Source organism: Pteropus medius, unplaced genomic scaffold, assembly GCF_902729225.1.
Source record: "Pteropus medius unplaced genomic scaffold, Ma_sr-lr_union100, whole genome shotgun sequence".
Taxonomy (NCBI): domain Eukaryota; kingdom Metazoa; phylum Chordata; class Mammalia; order Chiroptera; family Pteropodidae; genus Pteropus; species Pteropus medius.
This window is the reverse complement of record NW_024345481.1, coordinates 1,723,760-1,733,889: the sequence shown is the minus strand read 5'-3', so window position 1 is coordinate 1,733,889 and position 10,130 is coordinate 1,723,760. Positions and strand designations below refer to the sequence as shown.

At 36.6% G+C, this 10,130-nt stretch overlaps 1 pseudogene; it reads left to right on the top strand.

Annotated features, from left to right (window-relative positions):
• Nucleotides 1-1,083: 1,083 nt before the first annotated feature.
• Nucleotides 1,084-1,195, top strand: LOC120611490 (uncharacterized; annotated as a pseudogene).
• Nucleotides 1,196-10,130: the final 8,935 nt, after the last annotated feature.

Here is a 10,130-nt window from a genome sequence, read left to right as displayed (position 1 = left end):
TATTAGGAGTGGAATGATGAGTTATATGGTATAATCTTGAGAACCGTTTTGAGGGACTGCCAAATTGTTTTCCAAAGTGGCTGCACGATGTAACATTTGACTAGCAACGTCCGACATATCTCATCACACTTGCCATTATCTGTCTTTTTTACTATAGCTATCCTAGTTAATATGAAATGGTAGCTCACTGCGGTTTTCATTTGCATTTTCACAGTTAATTACATTGGTCCCCTCTTCACCTGATAATCAGCAATTTATATATCTTCTTTGGAGAACTGTCAATTCAAATACTTTGCCCATTTATTAATTGGTTTATTTGTCCTTTCTATTATTGAGTTGTAACAGTTCTTTATATGTTTTGGATACATATATCTTACCAGATACATAATTTGAAAATATTTTCTCACATTCTGTGGTGCATCTCTCCAATTTTTTGATGGGATTATTTATTGGAAAAAAAAGCAATTTTTCTCTATTGAAATGACTTAACATCCTTGTCAAAAGCCAATTCACTGTAAATGTATGGGTTTATTTCTCAGCTTCAATTCTATTTCATTGATCTATATATTTATCTTTCTGCCAATACCACACTGTCTTGATTATTGTAGCTTTGTAGTGAGCTTCAAAATTAGGAAGTATGAGTCCTTTAACTTCCTCTTTTTCAAGATAATTTTTGCTATTATTCTCGGTTCATTGAAGTTCCATATCAATTTTAGGATCACCTTGTCAATTTCTGCAAAAACAAAAAAAGGCAGGTAGGATTTTGATAGAGATTGTTTTGAATGAGTAGATCAATTTTGGGGAATAGTAGCATTTTAACAATATTAATTCTTCTGATCCATGAACATGAAACGTCTTTATTTCATTCCTTTAGGTCTTCTTTCTTTTCTTTCAACAATGTTTTGTGGTTTTCAGTGCACAAGTTTTGTACTTTTTCGTTAGTTTGTTTTACTTTAATTTCTTTAATCAGCTTAAAGATATTTATTATCTCATGTAATAACCTTTTACCAATCAGTCCTATGAATTAATTGCCATTTTGCCTAATGACTGGCAGTTTGAATTGTTATGTATAAAAGTTCTTTAGTCTATGGCCACACTGCCCTGAACAAGCCCGATCCCATCTAATCTCGGAAGCTAAGCAGGGTCAGGCCTGGTTAGCTGGGAGACCACCTAGGAAGACCAGGTGCTGTAGGTGTAAAAAAAAAAATTCTTTAAAGACATGAATTCTCTTTTCTGTTGACTGAATCTCCCACAGTACCCACTTAAAGTATAAAGTACTCTAAAGGAAGTTAATTTACAAGTGCTGAATGGTTTGTTTTTACTGGAGATTATTATTTTTTTTTTTTTAACAATATTTGTTCGGCCGCAATAGATTGGAAAGGTATTAATAGGGTTAGTTTCTTTTGAGATCTCTCTCCTTGGCGTGTAAATGGTCTTCTTTTCCACATGTCTTCACTTGGCTTTCCCTCTGTGTAGGTCTGTGTCCAAACTTCCTCTTCTTATGAGAATATCAGTCATATTAAATTAGGATACATGCTAATGACCTCATTTTAATTTAATTGCTTTTTTAAAGACTCGAAACATAGTCACATTCTGAGGTAGTAGGGCTCAGGACTTTAACATATGAATTTGGAGTGGACGGAATTAGGCCCATGAAGTCTTCTCTGAGAGGAAACTCAGAAACACATCTAAAACCAGCCCCTAAATTCCTTTCTTTCTCCTGTTTCACCTCCTTGGACTTATATAACCCACTTTCTTTCCCTGGCCACCCCCAGCTATGCAGGATCCGGATTTCCCCCCACCCAAGTCTACCAAAAACCAGATACAACCTCCCAGCTTCTCCCTGATTTCTCTATCCTCTCCCCTTATATCATCTGAACATTTTTATAGGTTTCAAGTAGTAACAAACATCTTTTCCCTCTTTCAAGACTTAGATCTTGTTAGAGAGAAATAGTCACAATAGGAGAATTCATTGTCTATAACATGGACCAAAAAAAAATTTGCCTGTTTTATTGTTGATAATAGTAACTCATATTAACATCGAACTTTATCACCAAAATATGTGTACACACACATACACACAACACACACACACACACGCACTATTGCTTTTGATCCCCATGGTAGCTTGTGAAGAAAATAGGACATCCTCAATTTACAAATAAAGAATCTGAGCTTTAGAGAGTTTCTGTGATTTGCCTAAGGTTCTACAACTAGGTTACACAACCAGAAAGATCCAAGGCTCTAATGCAGACGTGGGGTTATCGGCTTCCAAAATCACTTACACATTCTAAGCTGCTGCCTCCTCATTTTAAATGCAAGTATAGGTGCAGCATATCTGATTGAGAAAAAAGAGAGGATGGAGAATGAACTGGCCTGAGGAGTGATGAGCAGATTCAGTCTTAAGAGACGGGGGGAGAAGATAAGGAAAGTAGGGTGATGGTCACCAGACAAAGTCTGAAGTGCTAGCTGAGGGGGAAAGGTGAGGGGGAAGATATGCAGAGCTGCCTGGCTTTCCCAAACCATTATCCAAGAAGAAAAGTAGTGGAAGCTTATCCCAAGGGGGTAGCTTCTTCCATGGCCACAGGGGAGCAGGCTTGGAGAGCTGTTTCGACATCCCCAGCTAATATTTCTTAATATGCAGCCCATGTGGGCCAGGCACAAGGACTTCAGGGTCTGCCTGCAGCTTGTTTACAGGAAAAAACGGTCTATGAGGGATAAACCTAAGGAGAAATCCTCATATCATAATAACATCTGTTGAAAAGAAATCATACATTCCTTCCTTCCCTGTCCTCCAAAAAAAAAAAGGCTTTTTATTTTTTTAAGTGTATGATGCTTCAATTGTTCCAACCAAGGCTATATGGAACTCTTCAAAGGGGCTTCATGGCTGCCCTTTGGAGACCGTGCCAAAAAAAAAAAAAAAACATTAGATTTTGAACTTTAATTTGAAAAAAATGTTTATAATTCAGATGCTACAGCTTCCTTTAGTAAATTTCATGCTATAATTTCTTATTGTACTTCCTCTTGGCACTATATATAATCCTACCCTTCTTCTTCTCCTAGAGATGGCAGTCAAGAGTTACTGCATCTCTCCAATTCGTCACTTAGCTAAGACATATAAAGCACGTTGGGTTATTTTATCCACATTTTTCAGGCTTAAGTCCTTAGTATGATCTCATTATCATCCCCAGTATTTGTCTGGCAAAAAATCTCAAAGTTGGGAGGAATTTTAAAGATTACCTTAGTTTAGCCACCCAATCTAAATCCCATTCACCCAGCAGAGCAAAAATAAGACACCAAACAACTCAGTCCTTAGGTAACTCAATACCTTGATTTGGACAGAGATGGAATTTTCTTTTTGTTCCGATGGGAAACACATCTGTGCCTTCTGAATATTGTTCCATGCTCTGAAAGCCAAGCTGAAATGTACCTTTCACACATGCAGAAGATCAAATAATGAAAACAACTCCAAGCTCATTGAAGTCCCCAAGACTCTACCAAAGGTCAAGCAGCAAGGGCATACATCAGGTTTAACTATGAAGTAAGCGATTTGTTTACCTACCTACACAACAAAGAAAGCATCAACGTGCTGTTTCCTGAATTTTCATTCTCCTCAGACCTCCTTTAGGTTACTGCCCAGCTTTCTCTACCAGGAGAGCTCTTCCTTTACATTTTAACCCATCATTTGCTTATAATATTTCCCTACAGTTCCTACTGGGTGATTAGCAAAAATCTAACATGTGCATTTGGACTAATAAGTAAACACGAAAGAATGAGTTAGTTTTTTCCAATAACATCATTTAGTTTATCAGAGCCCATCCATATTTAACATGAATAAGTACATGATGTTGCAAACATCAGATGACCTAGTAATTTGAAATGTGTGAGACCTTGAGATCTGAAAAGTGTCTTTGACCCTTTTAAAAATAAACTTAATTTGTCTAGCCCAGGGCCCAGTGCTGGAGAATAATAGTAATAAGTCTCTGATTCTAGAATAAACCTGTATTTCAATGCTGAAATAATTGCTTCTGTTATTTGTTTTGGGAGATGACTGAACACTTCAGGCATAATCTGCAAATCAGCTCAGCTGAACTGCATTTGCATCGGGGAAGTAAGAAGCTTACCATAAGCATTCTCTTGTGATTACTCATATACTCAAGGAAAGAAAACTCTTGACTAATTCTTTACCCACATTTCTAGAAATCTCTTCATTCTCAGGATGGAGAAACCCATTAGCTGAGCTGTCTGTCAAGGGAGAACTCCTAAGCCTTCTCTGACTGACCGGTGGAAAGTTAAAGGTCTCCTAGGATGGAAATGTCACCGCGTCCTGTGTGTGGCTCCCTTTGCCGATGTGGCATTTAAATAAGATGTCTCTCTGCCCTTGTCACCCTGATTCCAAACCTTCTGAGTCTCCCTACCCTTTTCTCTTCTTCCCACAGTGGCATTTGCACTCTCCTGGGCCTGCCAGATTAATCTTTGCCAAGCCAGCTCTGACCTGCTCAGAGAACTCCAGTGTTTCCAGAATAAAAACCAAACTCTAACCTGGCAATCCAGATTCTTCATGAGCCATCATCTTATTCCTACCTTTCTGAGCTGAGTTCCTGCATTTTCTTCATAAATCCTTTGATTTCGCCAAAGCTATCCATTGTACTCACCTCCCATTATGCAAACATTTTCACACCAGCTCTTGATAACGCTTCTGCTCTTGATGACCTTTGCTACTTGTTTCCAAGTGTGTTTTCTACCTGTCCTTCTAACTCTAATGCTTCCATGGAGAGTTCTTTGATCCCACACATAATTTCTCCTTCTAAATTCTCAGGGAATTAATTTCATTCCTTTCTGATGGTATTCACATAATCTAGCTTGCACTCTCTCTCTCTCTCTCTTTTTTTGTCATCTTTCTACCTGACTACAATAATCAGAGCCTGATGCCAGACTTAGAATCCGTAGCACTCAATTAAGTAATTATCAGATGGTAGCAAACCTAAGCCAGTAACGAGCTTTTTCATAAACTCGAATACCAGTACAAAGAAAACCAAGAAAGAATAGATATGTAAATGGAATATGTATATACACACACATATTTATGTTCATTTTAGGCCCAGAGCCAGCTTTTTAGAATGTCAACCTTGGGCACTTGATCCAAGGCATTTTTGTGGTTATATTGCTGAGTTCTTCATTGTCTGCATATTTTGCTAGTAGAAGAAAATGAAAAAGTCCTTGCTTTTCATAACTTGCTTCATAACTTGCTTTCATCAAGTTTTAGTACTGATAAACCATCCTGAAAACTATTTCGCATTTCATTCACTGCTGGCTCCCTCACAAATTTTTATTCCATTGGTTCTCCTGCATCCCTCTTAACATTTCTGTGCTGTACTCTTAGTCTTTGGAGTTCTTACAGAATATCACTATGTCTTATAATCATTGAAGAAAATGGAACAATTCCATTTCCTACCAAAGGAACTCTGGGTAATCTTCCTTTGCTGCTAATTCTGCAAAGGACCAGAAGACACAAAGAAAACATCGAAGTACTATTTCCCGAAATAATTCCATTCTCCTCAATGCCTTCTCAAAAGTGACAGCAGAAGCAGAAGAAACAAGGCGCAGCTTCCAGAAGCTAATGACAGTGCCGCCATCCCGGACGGCAATAATTGAGTTTTAATGTCCTGAGCTGTTGCTTGTCATAAATCCTCTCTATGTAAAACTCGAGCCTCTGCAAGGCAAGATTAATGGTTAGCAGTGTATATAATATTTATTAAACCTCGTTTTATGTCACTTGGCAATCTGTGCTACCATCAAACAAGTTGAAATAATTGACATTTAGCACATTAAGCTGCTTTTGACTGAGAAGCGTGACATTCATGCAGAGAGTAAACATTTGGCAATTGCTGTAAATGTCTCCAAATTTAACGTCATGACCTTTTCTCAGGTAAATGTTTTTGGATAAAATGTAAATAATGATTCACTGTATGTCAAATACCACGGTATGTCAAATACTGTGCAATGTCAAGTTTACTGTCTTGTTACCCTCCAGAGGTTCAAAGATTGGTTGACCTGTTGCATCTTTCAGTGAGTTTTATATTAAAACTTACTATTATTTATTATGATTCATTGGCTTTCCAAACTTTTCCGCCCACAATATTCCTGATTAAGAAAAAGTATGGTTTGGTTTTACTGTTTAATTAAATGAAACTTGGCATTTTAAAAATCCATATTCCGGCATGAAAAATTTAATTCTATTTTAGAGGTCTCTAAGCACAAGGATATATACATGTCTCAGAACCTTTGGAGATAGTGACTTCAAATCCTCAAAGAAAGCAAGACGACAGATTCAAGGCGTCCATCATCTCAACTTCCAACTTCTTTGGGCTCTTCTCTAATCACATAGCAAATACTAATGTTATCAAAGCATAATGTTACTGCACTCAATCTTACTGTTCTGTAAAAATTCATCCCCATTCATCAACGTGAAAAGGACTGCTCTAATTAATAGTCCAGTAGGTCCTTCCAACTGCACTACTGTATTTAATTGCTTTTTTTTTTTTAACAGGAATAGACTTTTCAAATGATGTTCACTTTCTGCACACAGCACAAAAGGGATTTTTTTCATACACCTTCCATTTCCTTAGTTTAATAAAGTATTCTAGACAGTATTTTGCATCTGTTGAAGTGGTTCAATTGGAGTATTTTAACATGGCAATAGAAATAGGTATGCTTCAATGTGCTAAGAATAAAATTATATATATTTAATTTTTCTCTGATGTGGAAAAATGAGATAGATAGGCATTTTGGTCAAATTTCTAGAGAGCTGTCTACAGAGGAACTCAGATAATCCGTTTTCAAAAAATGGGTATAAATATCCACTGTATGCCTGATTTTCACTCTTCATTTTGAACATTCTTATTAAACATCCTTCAGTAGAAGTTTATTGAGTAACTACCATGAGCAAAGGGCAACTCTAGACATTGTGATTTTACCTCTGGATAAGGCATTGAGGTATCTTCTCCCTCAGAGTGTAAGCTCTGGGGGAAACTTTATAATTCACATAACTTTTCTTTGTTTTCACAATACCAAGTCACAGTTAAAGCTGCTGAAATCTTGGAGACACGGAAAGCTCATTTTAGACATAGAAAACTTGAATCCCACAATTTCTCTATGTCCAAAGTCACATACTTCCAGTGGCAGACTAAAATAAGAACCAAGTTCTCCTGCCTCCTAAAAGGTTTGTGATTGTGTCACCGGCCACCTAATTCATTCTCTAGTCCATTTAAAATTAAATGACAAAATGGCATCTCATACAAAAGCTTGAAAAATTATCCAATTCTCATGTAATTGCCACGGGAAAAAAAAAGCAAATTGTAAGTACAATTTTTAATATCTCTTCAGAATGCTATCAGATTGTGGTTAAAAAATAATGATGATAATAATATCAAACTCCTTTATAATGCCCAATAGTTTCCAGACATATTTCTAAGCCCTTAACCTATATTAACACAGTTAATCCTCACAACAATGTTATGAATCAGGTACTACTATTATCCCCACTTTACAGATGAAAAAATTGAGGTGCAAGGAAGTAAAGAAGCTTGCTCTTAAAATGTTCAAGTTAATGAGTCAGTGAAGCCATTGAAATGAATGAGCTTACAATGTATATTGATGCTGTAAGATTTCTATAGTATATCGTTAAGTGAAATCTATGCACTTCTATATGTGTATAAGTTATATACACACATATGTACATATATGTGTGCTTGCATTGCTATTGTCTGTTTTGTTTTAATCACCAGGGAACTTTGTAAAAATATACCTTCCAGGGTTCTAATCTTGAATTATCAAATTAGATTATCTCTGGAAAGTGTCTATATCATAAATAAATGATTCACATGCACCTAGCTTGGTGCAACTGAACTCAGGGGGTAAACAGTGTTTTCATTAACTGATTAGAATAAGTTATATTAAGTTACAAAATCCAATAATCATAAAGTTCTTAAGAGATGTTTATATTCTTATAAGGGAACTAATATATCCTACATCATGCGTTGGGAAAATACACAGGAGCAGAAGCAAGAGCTTGCGGCCCTTGCTGACACCTGGCATCTATGAAATCACTCCTACCATCAATATGCCAGAAAAATGGGGCTCAGAATTTTAATTGTCAATCCCTGATATAGACCACTGAACTGCAATGCCCTTTAAGGCTAAACTAAATTTTAAATTCAATTCACTTGAAAGAGTTCATTGGTGACCTTTGAGAAATCAATTGTGTAGTATCCCAGGAAAAAAAAGATGATCTAACTTCCCTATAATTGATTACCTTAAAAGACATGGCTGCCCCTACCAAATACATTAGGAGAGCACTTTCACCGCTGAAGCTGATGATAGCTTATTATGTCCTAGTGGAAAACTTTTAGTCTCCACAAAAAGAAGTGACGAGATGGACCCTGAGTGCCCGCTCTAAATTTGGCACTCTACAGACACCCATTTGGCAATTTTTATAAGCACTATATTGGCCTTATCCACTCACCGCTTTGACTACTTGAATAAAAATTGAGGTCGCTTTTTAATTAAAATCTTTATTTTAAAAGCAATACATTTTCTTTTAAAAAGGTGAAAGTAGTTACTACATAGACAAACTTTAGTGGTAGCCATGGAAACAAAATTTTCTGTATATAGATACAGAAAATAGTACTATCATCATGAATTGTTATAATTACCCAGTGAATGCACCACCCATGAGTGGCCCTCACTTGGCCATGTGTTCTCTCTGTCAAGGGCCCAGGGTCCCTGAACTTCTAGATTCAAGAGTTCCTTTCCTGCGGCTGACCATTATTTCCATTCTATTTCTTATCGATACCAATGGAGCTCCATAAATGGCATACAACCTACTGCTGGGGACATTCCCCTCCAATGACCCCTGACATCACAAGCAGCCCTAGTCCCATGGAAGCCCAAACCAGGCTCCAGTATTTTAGCTAGAGACAGAGGCAGTCCTTTCAAATAACTCCGTGATTGACTGCAACCACCTCCTAGTTTTCAAGACATTTATTAGTTTAATACATCCACTAATGATGTAAACAATTGAGTACAAAGTTTAGACAAAACGATGAGATGACCCTGGTTTTGTGAAATCAGCAGAAGCTTAGAAGAAAACTGAGGACTGGTCCAGAAAATAATGACAGAGGTGTTCATATGTTCCATGTTTCATCTGTTTCAAGAAGTGTTTGTCAGTCACCCTCTGACTTTCCATAAACAACAACTCAAGTCCCAACTTCTATTTGCCTAGCCAGCAGAGTTAAACACTGCTTCCCAGGACAGCCTTATATAAATAAGTTATGGAACAATATATTGCCAGCTTCCACCACCTAATAACATCATGTATTTTTTATGTATTGTTGGGATTTGTAAGTTGGAGGCATATCCATTGAGATGGATAATGGTTGTGCTCTTTTATTTTATGCACTTAGCCTTCTTTTTGAGAACTGCATTAATCTTGTGTTTTATAATAGTGAATGCCAAAAAGGTGTCTCTACCTCTCTGACTGGTAAAAAAATATATATCCTGTTTTGGCTTCTGACATACTTGCTACTTCTGTTTATCCCCTACTTAGACATTTTTATTAGTATAATTGTTTTTGGAAGCATAAACCGAAAGCTGAACCGAAGGAGACCAAATTTCTATGGAGTAGATTTATGATCCAATATGAAAAATTCTTGTACTTTGAAATGCAGTCCCCAAAGTCAAAAAGGATTTGATGTCAGAATGTTTTTAAATCATTTCCTAGAGGAGATCTAATACAAGTGCCTGGAGACGCTAAGGCTCCAACAAATGGAGTTAAATTTCAGATTAATTTACATTGATATCAAAGAGTATTAGGTGATTTAACCATCATTAGTTTCAAATTGTTTTACAGATGAAATAGTTGTTTTATCTTAAATGCAAACACAATGGCAAAACACAGACTATTATTTAATTGTTTTAAATAAACTGTGATTCTGAATATTTCTAGTATGACAGATTTTCTCAACCCCTCTGAAATAAGCAGTGTTGCAAATGTGAGAACAAGCAGTAGTCAGTATAAACACACCATTACACATAGAAAAGAAGGCTTAAGCAGATATGGGTTTTCTGCA